The 19,049-nt window shown below is 42.5% G+C and overlaps 1 long non-coding RNA gene across 1 annotated transcript; it reads right to left on the reverse strand.

Annotated features, from left to right (window-relative positions):
- Positions 1-286: 286 nt before the first annotated feature.
- LOC117348011 lies at positions 287-16,795 on the reverse strand. The gene is made up of 2 exons (XR_004536890.1): positions 16,657-16,795; positions 287-2,740 (listed from the first exon to the last, which is right to left on the reverse strand). It is a non-coding gene; the product is annotated as an uncharacterized LOC117348011 (long non-coding RNA).
- Positions 16,796-19,049: the final 2,254 nt, after the last annotated feature.

Raw genomic sequence — 19,049 nt, forward strand, 5'->3', positions numbered from 1 at the left:
CCATTTGTCAGTTAATTTGTCAATGTGGATTAACAGGCCTTTGCAGAATAATTCGAGTCATTTCAGAGTGAAGAGAGGCCAAACTAAATTCAGTACAAAAACGTACATAGCTTTTGACCCACCCTCTAGTCAAATACAGGGACTCTCTTGGGAACTCAGGCAATTAAACAATTCATCATCCTGGGTCCATCCCTGACAGGGAAAAATTTGGTTTTTGAAGGCCTTTAGGGTTGTGGGAAATCGTCTTGCCAAGTTTCAGCAGAACTAAAAAAAAAAACCACCCCAGTTGAGATTTAAAATAAAATAGTTTACTATTATAGCTGATGCAGATGAATAGTTTGGCAAATGGTATTTATTTATTTAAAAATTTATATACACTTCTCCCTCCGTATTCGCAGGGGATGCGGGCAGACCATGGCTGCGAATATGAAAAAACCGTGAATGACTTTTTATGATATTCGCTGTTTTTTTGTAACAGCCAGCGTTTTTGCAACTGAAACCGCGAATCACTAGAGCTGAAAGTACCTGGGAGCGTGCCAGATACCGAGTAGGTGAGCAGCTCGGCCCTTGCGTTTCCTGCGCTGTCTTCTTCAGTTCTGTGCTGTGAGGGGCGAGAGCGGCTGGCGGAGGAGATGATGCGCTGTTTCTGGGTAGGAACTTTAATCATGATGTAATTTGGGGGGGGCGGAGTCAGCAGCCGAAAAATTGCGAATAAGTGAATCCGCAGACATGGAGGGAGAAGTGTACCACATAATAACTTTGCGGTTTACAAAATTACATGCATACATATTTAACAAATGCTAAACATGTTTCAACGAGACAAACACAGGAAGTCATTAACAAACGGTATCATTATCAAAATCTTCTTTAAATTCATCCTACAAGATGGAATCACAAGATCCCATAAAATCATTTACAGGACAGGAAGGCATTAACAGATAATAACATTAGCATAGGAAGGCATTGACAAATAATTGCCTTTTCAACATTTTCTTAAAGTTCAATCTCCCATCACAGAATGCCAGGCAGCGCATTCCAGAGCTTGGCTTGCCACAGACAGCACTGTTGCCCCGATCTTAACATGAGAGACTAACATCTTACCCTCCAAACTCAGTTTCATACTATTTTCAGATCTCAAACATTTTCTGGGTTGATAGATTTCAAAAAAAACCCTTTAGTGCTGTATGATTGAAAGAATATTAAACTGTACACCCTGCTGCATGAGTAACCAATGCAATTGTTTCAACACTGGGGTTATATGAGTCGTTCTTGAAACCCCGGTAATCAACCTTGCGGCAGAGTTAATTAACATCTGCAGTGGCCTCATCTTCACTTTAGTAACTCCCAAATAAAGAGAATTGCAATAGTCCACTCTACTGGCATGGTAAGTTGTGATTTCATGCAATTCGTACAAAAGTCCTCAAATAGTTATTTGAAACGTGCAAACAATGGAGCATCTTTATCAGCAACTATCCAGCAAGGACTCTCTTTGGAGACTGACCCTCTCTGGTTAATCGCCTTTATTGGTACTTGTACATTTTGATGAGGACACTCTCTCTCAATTCAGGAGAAGAAATTTAATACTTTCCAGAGCACACTTAAGAACATAGGAACACAAGAAAAGCCATCCTGAATCAGACAATTTTTTTTTATTATTATTATTAGCACTCCCCAATTAGAACATGCAGATTTGGAACTTACTGCAGGAAGCCTGAGCACATCTCACACTAACCCATTTTAAGCTGTGGTAAGCACATGCTAATGTTTACTATAGCTTAGTAAAAGGGTTCATTGCATTATAAACCCCCCTGAGGATGGAAATTATCTGCTGTTCCTGAATGCAGCTTAGAATGAGCTAAATAATGAAGTATAGGAACCATTTGAAAGCAAAGATTACTCCAAAATATGGATACAGAGACTGGCCATATATACTGGCTACAGAAAGAGGAAGAAGGCAAAAATATCTGGAAAAGTTAAGAGAGGCTGGTCGTGTAGTCAGGAAAGCAAAAATGCAGACAGAGACTATGTCTGAATTCCAAAAAGCCTGGTTTAGGCACATGGGATCTCTTAGAGAGAGGAAGAGATAATGGTTACTGCAGATGGGCCATTTGGCCTTTATCTGCCATCATGTTTCTAAATAATGTGCAGACAGGGTCATCCTTTATAAGAATGGATCCTGCAAGCCCCAAGAAGATGGGCAAAATGTCTTTTTATGGCAGCTTTGCAAGTGTAATTCTGTAGAACTGATAAAATAGCACTCTTGCCCTTTAAAACAGAAGAGCTCAGCCTGGGCACAAACGACAAACCCAGAAAGAACCTGCCCAAGACTAAATGGAGGTGAAGAGTCAGAGGCAAGGGTGAGGGAGAGGCCCCTAGAGAGAACACAGTAGCTTTCATATTATAGGTGTGCTAAGCAGGGCCTCACACAAGCAAGAAGGAGTGTTGGTTCTCCTCTGAATGGTGGAGCAGCCTCGCTCCACCAGTTCTCCAGAGGTGGCTGCATCAGGTGGTGACGTTAGGATCTGTCTGATGCCCTTTTGATATTGCACTGCTTCCGCCAGTGAGACACAGTAGTACAATGTGAAAAGGGCCTCAGGCAGACCCTGCAAACTTGAGGGGGTGGCAGTGCCAGCATGTGCATTCGTCTTCTCAAGCAGGAAACCAGAAATCAACTGCTGAAGCTCTAGCCGAAGTGCATTTCTTCCCAAACTCGAAGCAACACGTAGCGGTACATTCTGCCCTGGAATCAGAGAGAAAAACAAACGTCTTAAAGATTTATAAACCAAGCAACACTATACAGGAAAATGAAGAAACGTACTTGCAGATCATATCTGTACATAGTTAACACCATGTGATATCATCCTGTGTATTTGATGAGGTCATAAGAACATAAGCATTGCAGTACTGGGTAAGACCAAAGGGCATCATGCTTCCAACAGTGGCTAATCCAGATAAAAATTCCTGGCAGTGTCTCAAAAGTGGCTTTCCCCAGGTCTACCTTAATAATGGTTTATGGACTTTTCTTCCAGGAATTTGTCCAAACCTTTTTTAAACCCATGTACGCTAACCACTTCCACCACATTCTCCAGCAATGAGCTCCAGAGGTCATAAATATTATTACAGTAATCAACTTATTCCATGCTTTAAAATGCCAGTCTGTGACCCCTCTTGGGTTGAAATATCCACACATTGCATCTAGACTCAGACAGAGAAAAATGTACAGTGCATTTATACAGTGTGAAACTAACATTAGCAGACTATAAAATCTTAAAATATCATTTTGGGATCAAGTCATATCTTCAAAGTACAGCCAAAGAAGCCTCTCTCCCCCCACCCCCGAGCCTGGGAATCCATGCAACTACACATGTCACCCTCTAACTACGGATGTGCTTCTCAACTCAGTCTTCAAAGACCACCCATTCACAATTGACAAACTTCCTCATGAGATACTCCTGAGAAATTAAGAGTCATGGAATAGGATGCAATGTTTTTTGTGGATTAGGAATTGGTTATTGGACAGAAAATAGAGGGTAAGGTTAAATGGCTATTTTTCTCAACAGAGGAGGGTGAATAGTGGAGTGCTACAGGGCTCTGTCCTGGAACTGGTGCTGTTTAACATATTTTTAAATGCTCTGGAAATTGGAACGAGTGAGGTGATTAAATTTGCAGATGACACTAAACTGTTCAAAGTTGTTAAAATGCATGCGGACTGTGAAAAATTGCAGGCAGACCTTAGGAAATTGGAAGACTGGGCATCCAAATGGCAGATGAAATTTAATGTGGACAAATGCAAAGTGATGCACATTGGGAAGAAAAACCCAAATCATACCTCCCCCCCTCTCTTCTACAAAACTGTGCTAGCGTTTTTTAGCGCAGAGAGCCACGCTGAATGGCCTGCGCTGCTCCCGACACTTATTGAGTTCCTATGAGCGTTGGGAGCAGCGCGGTTCCCCGCGATTTCGTAGAAGAGGGGGTGAGTTACCAGATGCTAAGCTCCATTTTAGAGGTCAGTACACAAGAAAAATATCTAGTTTTCATTGTAAACAATATGCTGAAACCTTTTGTTCAATGTGTGACGGCAGCCAAAAAAGCAAATGATGCTAGGAATTATTAGAAAAGGAATAATAAATTTGTTATAATGCCTCTGTGGTGCGATCTCACCTGGAGTATTGTGTTCAATTCTGGTTGCTGCATCTCAAAAAAGATATAGCAGAATTCGAAAAAGTTCAAAGAAGAGCGACCAAGATGATAAAGGGGATGAACTCCACGGATATGAGAAAAGACTAAAGAGGTTAGGGCTCTTCCGCTTGAAAAAGAGGCAGCTGAGGGGAGATATGATTGAAGTCTGCAAAATCCTGAGTGGAGTAGAACGGGTACAAGTGGATCGATTTTTCACTCCGTCAAAAATTACAAAGACTAGGGGACACTCGATGAAGCTACAGGGAAATACTCTTAAAACCAATAGGAGGAAACTTTTTTTCGCTCAGAGAATAGTTAAGCTCTGGAACACGTTGCCAGAGGATGTGGTAAGAGCGGATAGCATAGCTGGTTTTAAGAAAGGTTTGGACAAGTTCCTGGAGGAAAAGTCCATAGTCTGTTATTGAGAAAGACATGGGGGAAGCCATTCTTGCTCTGGGATCTGTAGAATGGAATGTTGCTACTATTTGGGTTTTTACCAGATACTTGTAACCTGGATTGGCCACTGTGGAAACAGGATTCTGGGTTAGATGGACCATTGATCTGACCCAGTATGACTATTCTTATGTTTACTAGCTTGGGCAGCTGCCTAGCTTACTCTAATAAAGAGGGAGCTTACAAAAGGAAAATATAAGGATACATCTATATGACCCCTAATCTTAGGGCATCATCAATTACTACAGAAGTCTTTAAAGTTAAGTGTTATGTGGGAGAAGTAGAGGGGGGGGGGGGTCCCAGCTGAGAGTTTTCAATGAGACCCAGATCCCAGAAGGAAGGAGAAAGTCAGACACCAGTCTGCTGCAAAGACAGTATGATCTGCTTCCTCGCTTATAGGGTTACCATATGGTTCTAGAAAAAAAGAGGATGGATTGAGACATCCAGGTTTTACTTCCATTGAAAGCAATGGAAGTAAAACCCGGATGTCTCAATCCGACCTCCTTTTCCTGGAGCCACGTGGTAACCCTATAATAAGACAGATCTCAGATAGGCTCAAATGAGAGGTGTAAGCAGAAAATAATGATTAAAGTTATCGTTTAAGTTTCAACAACTGTCACTGCACTTCTTGTAATTTGTAATCATAGCAGTTCTGGGAGACACCTGGAAAATCCTCATGTGCTGACCCCTCCCCTCCAGCACTGACACACACAAAATTCCCCCTCCTGCACCATGCCCAATTCTTCCGCCAACATCTCCAATTCCCAACCCCCCTCCTTCCCGTTGTCCTGCATCTCTCTCCTTCTTCCACCATCTCCCCTTCTTGCCTTCCCCCAGTCACCACAGACACCCTACCTCCTCCTTAAGCACCCGTGTGAGGTCAAAGCTTAACGCATCCTGCCCCCACTCTGACTCAAATGTCAGAGGAAGTAGGATGCACGTGGCCTTGAACATGCAGAGATGCTCAAAGGTTTGCGGTGTTCAGCCACAGTACCACCCCCTCTGAATTCTGCCATCCTAGGTAGATGCATAGCCTGTTCCCTTTCTGTTCATTGCAGGCTACCAGGGATGGAAGAGAGTACCAAGAGATGGATCAAGAAACCAAATAGATCTTCTCTACCGTAATCTTAACTATCTTCCTATTCCCTACAGGGCTTGCGCACAGGGGAATAACAGAGGGGGAGAGGCCGAATTACGGAACAGCGGCCATCTTCCTCATGGGCTGTTGGAGTACTTTTGTGCTTGTAGGGGCCAAAGAAACCAATCTGTGGCCAACCTCATGATCTGTTATTGCTGATGATATGTGGGGGCCACGTTCCCATTCTGCCACCTACGGTTTTCTTCTGCCTGCTTCAGCATCAGTTTTACCCTCTCCCCCTCCCAATTCCGGTACCGCTGGAGCAGGAAGCTTTTCTGTTGCGTGAGATTCCTTGCCAGCCTGTATACAAGGCCCTAACTAGGATCGGGGTAGGAGGAAGGAGAAATGTGCTGTGCTCAAGATATTTCTCTAACTATGCACGTAAGCATAATATTCATGTGGGAGTGAAAGATAGGAAGCTGACACACTCCTTTGCCTCTTACCCCACTAGTCTACATCAAATCTTGGCGCCAACAAAACCCAATGCATTCCAGGTATATTTATAATAAGCTAAGGATGCCTCTTGCAGTGTGTATTGGTTATGTAATGCGAGTGTCATCCTGTGCAATTTAAGAACATTACTCAAACCAAAGGGAATGACTTTCTTATTACATAAGGGCACCTCTCTCTGTCAGCAGCTCGTCTGAGTGTCTTCGTGCTGCTATGCAGGTTTCCATTTTATGCAGATCAGCTGGGGCTAATGGAACGGTGCAGGAAAGTTCACAGCCCATGGCGGAAAGAAACACCGGGAGTCAGTGAAGGACCTTCTGGCCTCCTTTAGCTGGCATTCTCTCATCAGCACTGGGGAGAGCAGAGGAGGGGCCTCCTTCAAACTATGAGCAGTCTAGTGGGTTAGCGTAGCAGGCTAAGAACCAGGGAAGCCAGAGTTCCACTCCTACTTCCTCCTCTGACAGTCCTTGTGACCTTGGGCAAACCCCTTAGCCCTCTAGTGTAAGCCCCCTAGCCCAGGGAAATGCCCACAGTACCTCAGTACAACTTGCCTTGTATTCAGATTTGGAAAAGTAGGTGATGCAATCAATCACTTCCTCCCAGTACACAAACACTTTGGATATATCGATGACAAGAAGCCACTGGGGAGAAGGGGCAGAGTGACCTACACAAGACAGCAAGAAAGAGGCTGGCAAGGTAGAAACAAAGGGACGAGGGTCAAAAGGGTTTAACCATACAGAAGAAACTCCTATTCTGTTAAACCCTGCTGAGCACCTCAAGAGAGGATAATTAGGGGCCCTTAACCAGGCATATCTCCTCTGGTAGCTGTGGCAATATCAGGGCAATGCCAGAGCCGTCTGTGGGCGGAGCCAGGATCTACCTGTTACCCAGCTGTTCTAATTTTAACCGCTGAGCTATGGAGACATTGGTCTGAATAGCGGCTGGTGCCTAGTTAACTTAGGTGACCCGCAATGGCCCAGCATTGAATATCCAGGCTTAATTCAACCCACAGACGACAGTGGCTTAAGAAATGCTAACCACTGCTGGCTGATTAATTCCCCCCCCCCCCCAAAGTATCAAGCAGTTATCATGAGGGTATTGAGTGAATCACTTAATTTGTAAATAAATAAATATACAGAACTGTTTGCTGCCAACTTAACATGACATACTGGGCCAGACCAAAGGTTCATCTAGTCCAAAATTGTGCTTCCAGCAGATACCAATCCAGGTCACAAGTTACCTGGCAGAATCCCAAATAATAGCAACAATTCATGCTACCAATCCCAGGGCAAGCAGTGACTTCCCCCATGTCTATTTCAACAGCAGACTATGGACTTTTACTCCAGGAACTTGTCTAAACCTTTTTTTTAAACCAGTTGCATTAACTGCTGTTACCACATCCTCTGGCAACGAGTTCCAGAGCTTAACCATTTGTTGAGTGAAAAAAATATTTCCTCCTATGTTTTAAAGGTATTTCCATGTAATTTCATCAAGCGTCTCCCTAGTCTTTCTAATTTTTGAAAAAGTACAACATCGATTCACTTTTACCAACTTTCCTATCTGTGGCTCCCTTGTGCCTGCTAGAGAATGATATGGGGACCAATTTTTCCCCGTCCTGCGGGAACTCATTTTCCCGTTCTGGTGAGTTGTATTCCTGCCTCTGCCCCATTCCTGTAAGCTCCGTCCTCATCTGCACAAGCCTCAAACACTTTACAATCATGTGTTCAAGGCTTGTGCAGTCAAGGCAGAGCTTACAGCAATGGGGCAGGGGCAGCGACAAAACTTGCGGGGACTGGGACAGTCTGCTAAACTACATTCCCATCAACCTATAAGTGATCAACTAGGGCCAGCTTAACTATTAGGCAAACTAGGTACAAAGAGGAACTGCAAAGTTGAAGCAAAATGATAGATCCTAACGGCCAAACTCAAAGAACTAAACTCGATGGAACGATGGATGACCGAATTTAGACTGAAGCTTAATTCAGAAAAAATAAAATTCTTCGTAGCTTCGTCACACCCATTTTGTGTTCTTGTGTCTGTTTATGAGTCTGTTTTTTACCTTTTATCTAATACTAGCTGATGCCCCGGCGTTGCACGGGTATTTAATTATAGCAATAACACTGTAAATGGATTCAAATAAAGATACTTTATAGTGGTGAATGAAATTATTTTTTTACAGCTTTATAAAAAGTACAATATTCAAATTATAAAGTGAAATATTTGACAAAATGAATACAATACAACTAACACAAAACTTGATTATAAACACCATTTTTAGTTTCACCTCCAGGAGCAAGAACATATACATTCTTGGGTGAACCCACCCTTGAGCAAGCAACATAGAGTTGTCCATGGGAAAAACAGGGGGATCTTAAATCCACTCCACAGTATGTAATAGTCTGTCCTTGTGATTTGTTGATTGTGATAGAGAATGCAAGTCTCACTGGAATTTGCAATCTCTTAAACTGAAAAGGAAGATCTGTTGGAATAAGTGGTATCCGCGGGATAAATACGGTTTCACCTTGTCCCTTTCCGGTTAAGATAGTCGCTTCAATTACATTGGCCAGTAACCTCTTTACACAAAGCCTTGTGCCATTGCAAAGTTTTGGTGGGTCAAGGTTGCTAAGTAAAATAACCGGAGATCCCACAGCTTTTTACATTTTTTCCATTGACTTGAATGGGTGAAATCAGATTTTCTGTTTGTAGCTCCGCCCACGTTTGCAGGTGGGCCGCGAGACCCCCAGAACATATCACCCCAGGTAGTGAGGGATCTGCATACCAAGTTTCGTTCAAATTGGTCCCACAGCTTTTTACATTTTTTCCATTGACTTGAATGGGTGAAATCTGATTTTCTGTTTGTAGCTCCGCCCACGTGTGCAGGTGGGCCGCGAGACCCCCAGAACATATCACCCCAGGTAGTGAGGGATCTGCATACCAAGTTTCGTTCAAATCGGTCAAGCCGTTTTTGCGTGATCGCGGCACATACACACACACACACACACACATACACACATACATACCTCCGATTTTATATATATAGATTATTTGTATGTTTTTTAAAATGTTTATATATCTTATTGTAAATCACTTAGTAAATTATGGATAGGCGATTCATCAAATTAATAAAATAAACATAAACATACTAAAACATCACTGTGCATCAATAAACTTAGTTACCGTATTCAACCCACTATGAAGGTTCTGGGCGTAACGCTGGACCAGGGCCTAACCATGAAAGATCAGGTGGACTGTGTGGTTAAAAAGGGATTTTTTTACTCTCTGGAAGCTTCGGTCCATTAGAGCATATTTTGATGCATCATCATTTACAATCCTGGTACAATCCCTCATACTGAGCCAACTGGATTACTGCAACATCGCCTATCTGGCAATTTCCCAGAAGACTATGCAGCGATGTTCGATCGTATAACTTCCTCCTACCGACTCCTGCATTGGCTGCCGATGTAGGCACGTGTGAAGTTTAAATTTGGCTGCTTTTGCTTTAAGGTACTATTCGGACTAGCCCCCAAATACATAACCGACCTATTCTCCTTTTCAACCAATAGACATAAGAGAAGCTCAAACTTGAATTTTGTTTCTCATAAGAACACAAGCAGTGCCTCCGCTGGGTCAGACCCGAGGTCCATCGTGCCCAGCAGTCCGCTCACGCGGCGGCCCAACAGGTCCAGAACCTGTGCAGTATCCCTCTATCTATACCCCTCTATCCCCTTTTCCAGCAGGAAATTGTCCAATCCTTTCTTGAACCCCAGTACCGTACTCTGCCCTATTACGTCCTCTGGAAGCGCATTCCAGGTGTCCACCACACGTTGGGTAAATAAGAACTTCCTAGCATTCATTTTGAATCTGTCCCCTTTCAACTTTTCCGAGTGCCCTCGTGTTCTTTTATTATTCGAAAGTTTGAAGAATCTGTCCCTCTCCACTCTCTCTATGCTCTTCATGATCTTGTAAGTCTCTATCATATCCCCTCTAAGTCTCCTCTTCTCCAGGGAAAAGAGTCCCAGTTTCTCCATTCTTTCTCTATCTATCTATCTCTATTTCTGTCTCTCTCCCTTTCTCTCTCTCTTTCTTTTTATCTCTCTCTCTTTCTGTCTCCCTTTCTCTCCCTCTCTACTCTCTCTCTATGCCCTTCATGATCTTATAAGTCTCTATCATATCCCCTCTAAGTCTCCTCTTCTCCAGGGAAAAGAGACCCAGTTTCTCCAATCTCTCAGCGTATGAAAGGTTTATCAGACGTGTCGCTCTCCTCTGAACCCTCTCGAGTAACGCCATATCTTTCTTAAGGTACGGCGACCAATATTGGATGCAGTACTCCAGATGCGGACGCACCATCGCCCGATACAATGGCAGGATAACTTCTTTCGTTCTGGTAGTAATACCCTTCTTGATTATGCCTAGCATACTGTTTGCCTTCTTAGCGGCCGCTGCGCACTCTGCCGTCGGCTTCATTGTCATGCCTGTTTTCAGGGGTAGATTGCAGTAGTTCCGCTATCTCCTCCTTTAATTCCTTCAGAATCCTTGGATGGATTCCGTCCGGACCCGGGGATTTGTCAGTTTTTAGTTTTTCTATCTGCCTGCGTACATCTTCAAGGCTCACTTCCATGGTTAGAGGATGTAAATTTAAAAGACATCTTTTCTCTTATCAAGCAGCATTATGGGGCAATGATCTGAAACAACTACTTACGCTTGTCAATATATATGTGGAATTTAGAAGACACCTGAAAACATATCTGTTCTTAAAGTACATATTTGCACAATCTCTCCCACAATCTTTAGAGCTGTCAATCAATAGATCCTCCCACAAATTAAAACTATCCTTCCCCTCGCTAAAAGGCCTTTCCCACATAGGAAAGCTAGGGACCTCCCTCCACTTCAAAATCACTGAGCTCTGGAACAACCTTACCTCCCCTCTTCGGAACTTGAGCTCTCTCCAAGTTTTCCGCAAACATCTGAAAACCTGGTTTTTCTCAAAAAATGTAAGTCTCCCTCCAACTTCGGAATCAAGGAAACTCTTATATCTTGGCATCCCAAGTCCTCTAAATTTTCTTCACACTTCTACCTCTAACCCTCTGTTGTAGTTCCTTCCTATTTCCCCTACTGTAAACCGCGTTGAGCTCTACGAACGTGGAGATGATGCGGTATACAAACCTAAGGATTAGATTAGATTAGATATTAACTTTGTTAATTCTACTCAATCTGTAACATTTATAATCATTGTAAACCGCATAGAACTTTACGGTCCTGCGGTATATAAACCGTTATTATTATTACTTGTATACTTATAGGAGATTGTTATGTATTGAGGGGATCAATATAGTTGAGTTCAATCATCACAATCTTGGTAGGCGGGGGGGGGGGGGAATCTGAGGGGTGCAAGACTGAAGGTTCACCTGGGGTGTCTAATACATTTGCACCACCCTGAGATTTCCAAGTATGAAGTTGTTTTCTCACTGCCAGCTCTAATCCCATCAATTTACCATTACAAATAAAAGATTTCTCCCCACCCCATGCATAGGGAAAATGGAATAGAACGTTCTGACTGTACTCCTCCTCCCTGTGGTGACGTCAAAAAATCCGTCTCCCGCCCTTTCTGGTAACAGGTATCTTGCATATTTCAAATCAAGTCTCCACTTGAAAGAAAGTGTAATGACATGTAATGAAATATGCATGAAAGAAGATGGAGTTCTTCAAAATCCTGGTAACACGCATAGGTTTGCTGCTTTTTTGAAAAACGGATTTTAGCATTTCCCTCGTAGTTTTTTGTTTGTTTTTTTTTAAATCGTTTTGCAACCACAGATTGCCCTGAAAAGTCATAAGTAATCACTGGGCAAACAGATTCACGGACCCCCTCCCCCCCAAAAAAAAACAAAAAAACAACAACAACAAACCTCACCCCCAAACACGTTTCTGTCTGGCCAGAAAAGTAATGTTTTCATTTCATTTTTGTTTGTTTTCTGAAGCACAGATTTTTAAACTTTCAAAAGGAAAGATGTAGATGAACTAGTTCATTTTCATGTCATTATCACATGTAAAAAGGTTCTGGATAAATCAGGATCTTCGTTTTCAGGACAAGCATTTTTGTGCGAGTCCACCTTAAGGCAGGTGGTTTTTTTCCTCCTCCAATTAATAAATATTTAACCACTTCATTTTTGGAGGATCACAACTAATTGGAGGGGGTGGGTGGCCCAAATCAATTTTACAAAGATAAAAAGAAACAGAAATAGATGAGACACAAAACACTGATACAAACAGCAAAACAAATAAGGAAAATAAACAGACATAGCGCCCCCTGGTTGTGCATTTGGAGATTGATACTTATTTTTCGTGTTCAAAAGTTAAGGCCTCCAATCAAAAACATTAGGGACTTCTTTTTTTTAAGTACGTTCTTATTATAGGTTTAAGAGACGCTTTGTTTGTTGGTTGTTGTTTTGCAGATTTGTGTCTACTAACTGTGGCTTTTTAAAATTAATTCTCTTCGTTTTCAAACGCACAACCTACCGAGGTCCCTTGTACTCAGCAAGAACTTGGCTTTGCACAGTGACAGAAATTAATTGTTTACACAATGGCTGCCTTTTCCACGTCACTTAGGACAATTATGCAAGACTTTTCGAAGTTGTTTTTCTCTCGTCGTGCGTTTTGGGGTTTCTTTAGGAGCAGACCATGTAAACCCTAGGCTTTGCCACCCAGTTTAATCTCTCCATCGTAAACCTGAACCAGAAAATGTATCTGGAGCTACTCCAGCACTTTATTTTTCGGTGGTTAAGCATTTTTTATTTTTAAATTCACATTATTGATTGCGACCTAGGCAGCCTTCCATTCCTCAGGCCAAAGTGCAAATGATCAAATTAAATGTTTTAATCAAAACAGAGCTATTTACTCTTCTAAAAATGTGGTTAGTTGTTTTTTTTTTTCTTCACACATTTTTACTATACTAAGTTTTTATACCCTGCCATATCCGTACATTCAATTTCCGAGCAGGTTACAAAAAAAAAAAAAAAAAAAAAAAATCATAATACATCCCAACCAATCTACACAAATTAATATAATTTCAGAAAATTATCAAAAAGCCACTTCAAAACTCACTTTGCAAATCACTCTCCTGCCAGTTTAGTGATTCTAGAGCTCCCCACTCTCTTTTTACTGTCCTTCTACGCAGACTTTAGAAAGCAAAGTTTTGGGAAAGTAAATAATTTGTTTTTATTCATTTAGCTTTGGAAATTTTCATTTAAAAATTTTACAGGGATTCCATCTCAACTCAAGTCTTCAAACACACCTAGCCAGGATGGTTTAAGGACACCCTCCATGAATATACATGAGATAGATTTGCATTCTGTGGAGGTAATGAAAACAAATTTATCTCATGCATATTCAGTATGGGTAGACCTGAAAAACCGATAGGCTGGGTGTGTCCTGAGAACTGGTTGGAAACTTTTCTTTTTGGAATTTGGTTTTTTTTAAACATGTCTAATTGTCCCTAGATTTCCCTGTATCCTGAATACAGAAATAGGAACATTATCTCCTGTCTTTTTGCCAGAGGAGACTCCCAAAGGTCCTCCCCCCCTTTAAAAAAATATCTGTTATATTTTTCTGCTGTTTGATTTAGCCTTAAAACGTCCCAATTTAAAATCCTAAACCTGTGTTGTGCAACTAATTTTTAAAAATTATTTCTGAGCTCTGTCTGCATATGAATCCCTTCTCAGACTGTTTTGGGGAAGCTTTAAATGTTATCCAGTGCCACACTAAAACCTGACCACCTCGTTCTTGAATAAAATATAATTAAATAAAAATATACTCATTTAATGTAATGTAATGTAATGTAATTTATTTCTTATATACCGCTCCATCCGTTAGGTTCTAAGCGGTTTACAGAAAATATACATTAAGATTAGAAATAAGAAAGGTACTTGGAAAATTCCCTTACTGTCCCGAAGGCTCACAATCTAACTAATTAGAGGGTAATTGGAGGGTAATAGAGAAGTGAAAAGTAGAGTTAGAGGAAAAATAAAATAATAAGACAGCATTGATCTAAATACTTGGAAGGTAGAAGAGAGGAGAGAAAGGAATAGAAGCAGAATGGGTTAGCGTCAGTGATGAAGTGGAGCAAGTAAGTTTAGGAGGAGCGATTGAAGTTTCCAGAAATTTAAGTCACTTCGTTCATTCTATTATTTTAAAAGAAGCATCGGAAATGTAATCGAATTTTTCAAATGTTAGCATGTAGTTTTCCGAGCTCTGCAGAGACATTTGGACACCTCTTTTTTGCAACTAACTTGGGTCAAATACGAGTTATTTGTTCTGTCTGAAGTGCTGGACAAGATCATTCAAGCCAAGCAGGTAACAGATGAGCCCAGCTTTAGGCCGGAGGCATATCGGGTAAGGAGGTCCCTCCTCGAAGAGCTTACACTCCAAGACCCAGAAAATACATTTTGTTCAATATAAAGATATTTTCAAAGCACTGAACTTAAGAACCACAGCACTTTGCGCCAGCAAAAACTGGGAGACGCTGGGCTGGAAGCAGATGACGTTTTCTCTGGTATGATGGCTCTAAGGGCTCCTTTTATCAAGCCGCGCTAGCGGGGTGAACAGCGCGCGACTTTTCATCACGCGTTAACCCCTGCGCTGGCCAAAAACTACCGCCTGCTCAAGAGGAGGCAGTAGCGGCTAGCATGGCCAGCGGTTTAGCGTGCGCTATTCCGTGCGTTAAATTGCTAGCGCGGCTTGATAGAAGGAGCCCTAAATTTCAGGGCTTCAATTTTTGTATTTTTTTAAATGAAGTTTGTTACAGCAACATGAGTTGCAGAATATATCTCTTTCAAATCCTCAAGAATAGCCTCCATTAGACTGCAATTGTAGGGGGTGGAAGCCCGAAACAATTAGGGGGGGGGGGGGAAAAATGAAGAAATAAGAAACTAAACGGATTAGGCTATAAACCGGATCTCAGCCGCTAAATATACCCAGTTTGAAATCACTGTTGTTGGCCCTGCTGGAGTCAGTAGATATAGGGCTTCTTTTACTAAGGTGTGCTTGCGTTTTTAGCATGCGCACAAGATTAGCGCCTGCTAGCCAAAAAAATTAGCACCTGCTTAAAAGGAGGCGGTAGCGGCTAGCACGCGGCATTGTAGTGCGCGCTAAGGCCCAAACGCACTTTTGTAAAAGGAGCCCATAGCATTTATTTATTTTTTTTTTTTTTAGTATCCATAAAAAAATGCAATTGTTAAGGGGCCCAAGCTTCAAAATGAATTAAAATTGAACTTTACGCTCTCGTCGACGGAGCAGAGACTTTGTTCATATTTGGACTCCCTATATGAACAGTTTGTCTCCCCGGGTTCGTAGTCGTATCTTGAATAGACTGCAGTTGTATTCCATTCTGCCTGTCTGATCTGGGGAGCGGGGGGTTGGGGGGTGTGGGGTTTTGGAGAGGGTCTGCTTTTGGGAGGGATAGGGGGGTGGGGCGCTTTGTAACCTGAGAGGACATAAGAGTCCAGTCCTCTTGGGGGAGGGGAGCCATGTCTTCTATATTTGACTTTTTGCCCGATGTTTGTACTTGTTGTAGTTTGTTGCTTAATAAAAAAAACAGATTTCACCTAAAATTTAACTTTACAGAGGAAAACAAGTGTTCTAAACCTCCGAAATCAATCACATTTACGCCCAACCCTTCTCTTTCCCCAATATGTTTGCCGCTCTGCAGATGCTTTTTAAACGGGTCTCATCTCTTTCCAGTAGGTGAGATGTTTTTACGTGCATTCAGTGAAACTCAAATTCAGAAGACTGATACCTCTTCAGATCAGCGACACTAAGGAAAAAAAAAAATTAGGATTTGGTCCTAAAGATACAAAAAAATCGGCAAAATTGCTATTTCAAAGTTCCGACTTCCCAAAGTTTAAATGAAACTTAGGAGGGGAAAGAGGAGGAGCGGGATGAAAGCATGCCCCCCCCCCCCTTTTCCCGATTCTGATTCGTTGGAAAGCCTGATGAGCGTCAGAACTCTCATCCTGATTGGATCAGACGCCTGCTACTCAAGCCTCTCTTGGACTGGTCTTGTGTGGCTTTGGGGCAGAAAGTTGAGCGTGGAAGCGACATTTTATAAAAAGATTGTAAATAAGAATTATAAATATCTGCCAGGTTTAATTCTGAGAGCAATCAGTCGCTGGAGAGAGAAGGGCTTTCTATGCACCACACCATGGGGTGTTTGTCCCAAAAGGAAAAAAGCAAGTCCCCTAAATGAGCAAGAGAGAATATTGCAAATACCCCCTGCTTCACTCCCCCACCCCCCAAAAAAGAGATCTGCAGTTTAAACATAACAGCAGAGAGCTCAAAGCAAGTTAGAAGAAATCAATTCAGAGCAGGGGGAGACAGGGAGACACAGAGAAGGGTGGGAAAGCTCCCACACTGACAGTACAAAAGGGAGAAGGTGATTACTGTACCTGGCTGCTTTGAGGATCTCCTTTCTGCTCCTTTGCCCCTTCCTTCCCTGCTGGCCTTCTGGGTCAGACCCTTGTGCATACAGCTGCAAGCACATGGGCTCCCTACCCTGTCTTCCTCTAGCCCCTTCCCTCTCCTCGCCTCTCCATCTTGAATTCTTTGCATTCCTGAATGGAGAAAGCAGGCGGCAGCCTTTCCCAGCTCTCATTGGCCGCTCTTAACCCTTTGTGCCCTGGCTTGCTGCTCTCATTGGCTACTGTCTTTCTAAGCACAGCTCCCCCTCCCCTGGCCCCTTACTCTAAATAGCTTATGATGTAATGGGCAGGAATGCCCCTTCCACAGACCCCCTTCAAATCAGCACTTCTCTTTTCCCTAACGAAGAAATAATGCATGAAAACCCTCTTTGATTCCTTCTCCCCCCCCCCCCCCCTTGTTTTTTCAGTCTTTCTTTCTTTCACTTGCTGTGCCCCTAGAGGTCTCTTCCTCCTTTTGTACATATCTGTATGGCTGCCTATAGATTCCTATCACATATGTGATCAATTATAGCATTCTTTGAAACTATTGTTCTGCAACCATGAGGCTGTAAATGCAATATTAATCACTCCCTTTAAGGTACTCTTACCAGGACTTCAGTGGTCTCATGCTCAGGACCTAAGGTGTATCATGCAGACAGCCCAAGTTTGCACTTCTAATTTCAAGGAGACTGGAAGGAAGATGGCAACCCCCCAATTTCCTTCCTCTCTCCCATCCCTCAAAAATATTTTTGGCAAATGGTGCAAGAGAGAGCATTACCAAGTAGTAACATGTTTCAGTTATTACTTTTAAGATAAAGAGGAAAAAGTGTTTAATAAATATTATAACAACTAGATCAAACCATATTTAAGTAAAATATTTAAGATAATTTTGGTTTGTGATGTCATTTAACTTTTACATTGAAAATTATTTTATCATAAAGTTCTCTCTTGTCTGGACTCCTCACGATTCCTTTTCTCGTTCTCTCCATCTGTCATCCTCTGTTTCTCCTTCCCCTCTGTCTCTAAGGCCTAGATTCACTAAACTCATCCATCATGTCCCGACCAGTTTGCGAGCGTTCCCCGACCCGATTCACTAACCTGGCCGATCAATCTCCCACACGATCCGATCCGCCCATGCAAATGAGGGGAAATCGCATGCATAAGTACGAAGGCATCGATTCACTAAGCAGAAGAAGAAACACCAATTGGGTTTGCTGATCCGAAATGAAGCGACTGCTGAGAACATAAGAATCGCTGCTGCTGGGTCAGACCAGTGGTCCATCGTGCCCAGCAGTCCGCTCACGCAGCAGCCCTTAAGTCAAAGACCAGTGCCCTAACTGAGACTAGCCTTACCTGCGTACATTCTGGTTCAGCAGGAACTTGTCTAACTTTGTCTTGAATCCCTGGAGGGGGTTTTCCCCTATAACAGCCTCCGGAAGAGCGTTCCAGTTTTCTACCACTCTCTGGGTGAAAAAGAACTTCCTTACGTTTGTACGGAATCTATCCCCTTTCAACTTTAGAGCGTGTCCTCTCGTTCTCTCTACCTTGGAGAGGGTGAACAACCTGTCTTTATCTACTAAGTCTATTCCCTTCATTATGTTGAATGTTTCGATCATGTCCTTTCAAGGGAGAAGAGGCCCAGTTTCTCTAATCTCTCACTGTACGGCAACTCCTCCAGCCCCATGCTGACTTTCCTGCTCTCTGCTGCCCTGAAATCCCAATATTGAGGCTACAACCCCAACCATCAAAATAAAAAAATATAAAACTTTAAAACTGTAAAATATCTATACATATGCATATGAACTCTCTTTTTATATATTCAGCAAAAGTGCAGTGCTAGCTCGAGGTTTTAACCCGCGAGTTTAAAGAGTGTTCTGATCCATAATCTAGCTTCACAAAAATCATTCCTTTAAAATGTCCGCTCGTAGGATCATCAAACTGCAGCCATCCCCCACGCCCTTTATTTTGACCCCCCCCCATGTGCGAAGAGCATGCACATGTGCCAATGGCATCTACAACCAAGAAGGATAATCTGCGCACGCGTCTCGACCGCTCTACAGCGATCCGTGGGATCGTTTGCGGGCGTGCATCCGATGAGATCATTTGCATGCTGAAGCTGCAGTGAATCGGTCGCTCGGCAAAACTCAGCCACGGATCTCCCAACAATGACCCAGATCGGCGAGTTTAGCGAATCTAGGCCTAAAACCTGTTTTCTCTTTGTTGCTCATTATCTCCATCTCTCATCTATTACTATTAATCTAATCAAATCAGGACTTCTTAATCGCACTTATCCAGTACAAGTTCAAAGCGATTTACAAGATAAGAAGCCCATGCAGCATCATGGGAAATTGAGGAAGGTTACACTGTTACAATAGGGAAAA

The sequence above is a fragment of the Geotrypetes seraphini genome, chromosome 14, assembly GCF_902459505.1.
Source record: "Geotrypetes seraphini chromosome 14, aGeoSer1.1, whole genome shotgun sequence".
Taxonomy (NCBI): Eukaryota; Metazoa; Chordata; class Amphibia; order Gymnophiona; family Dermophiidae; genus Geotrypetes; species Geotrypetes seraphini.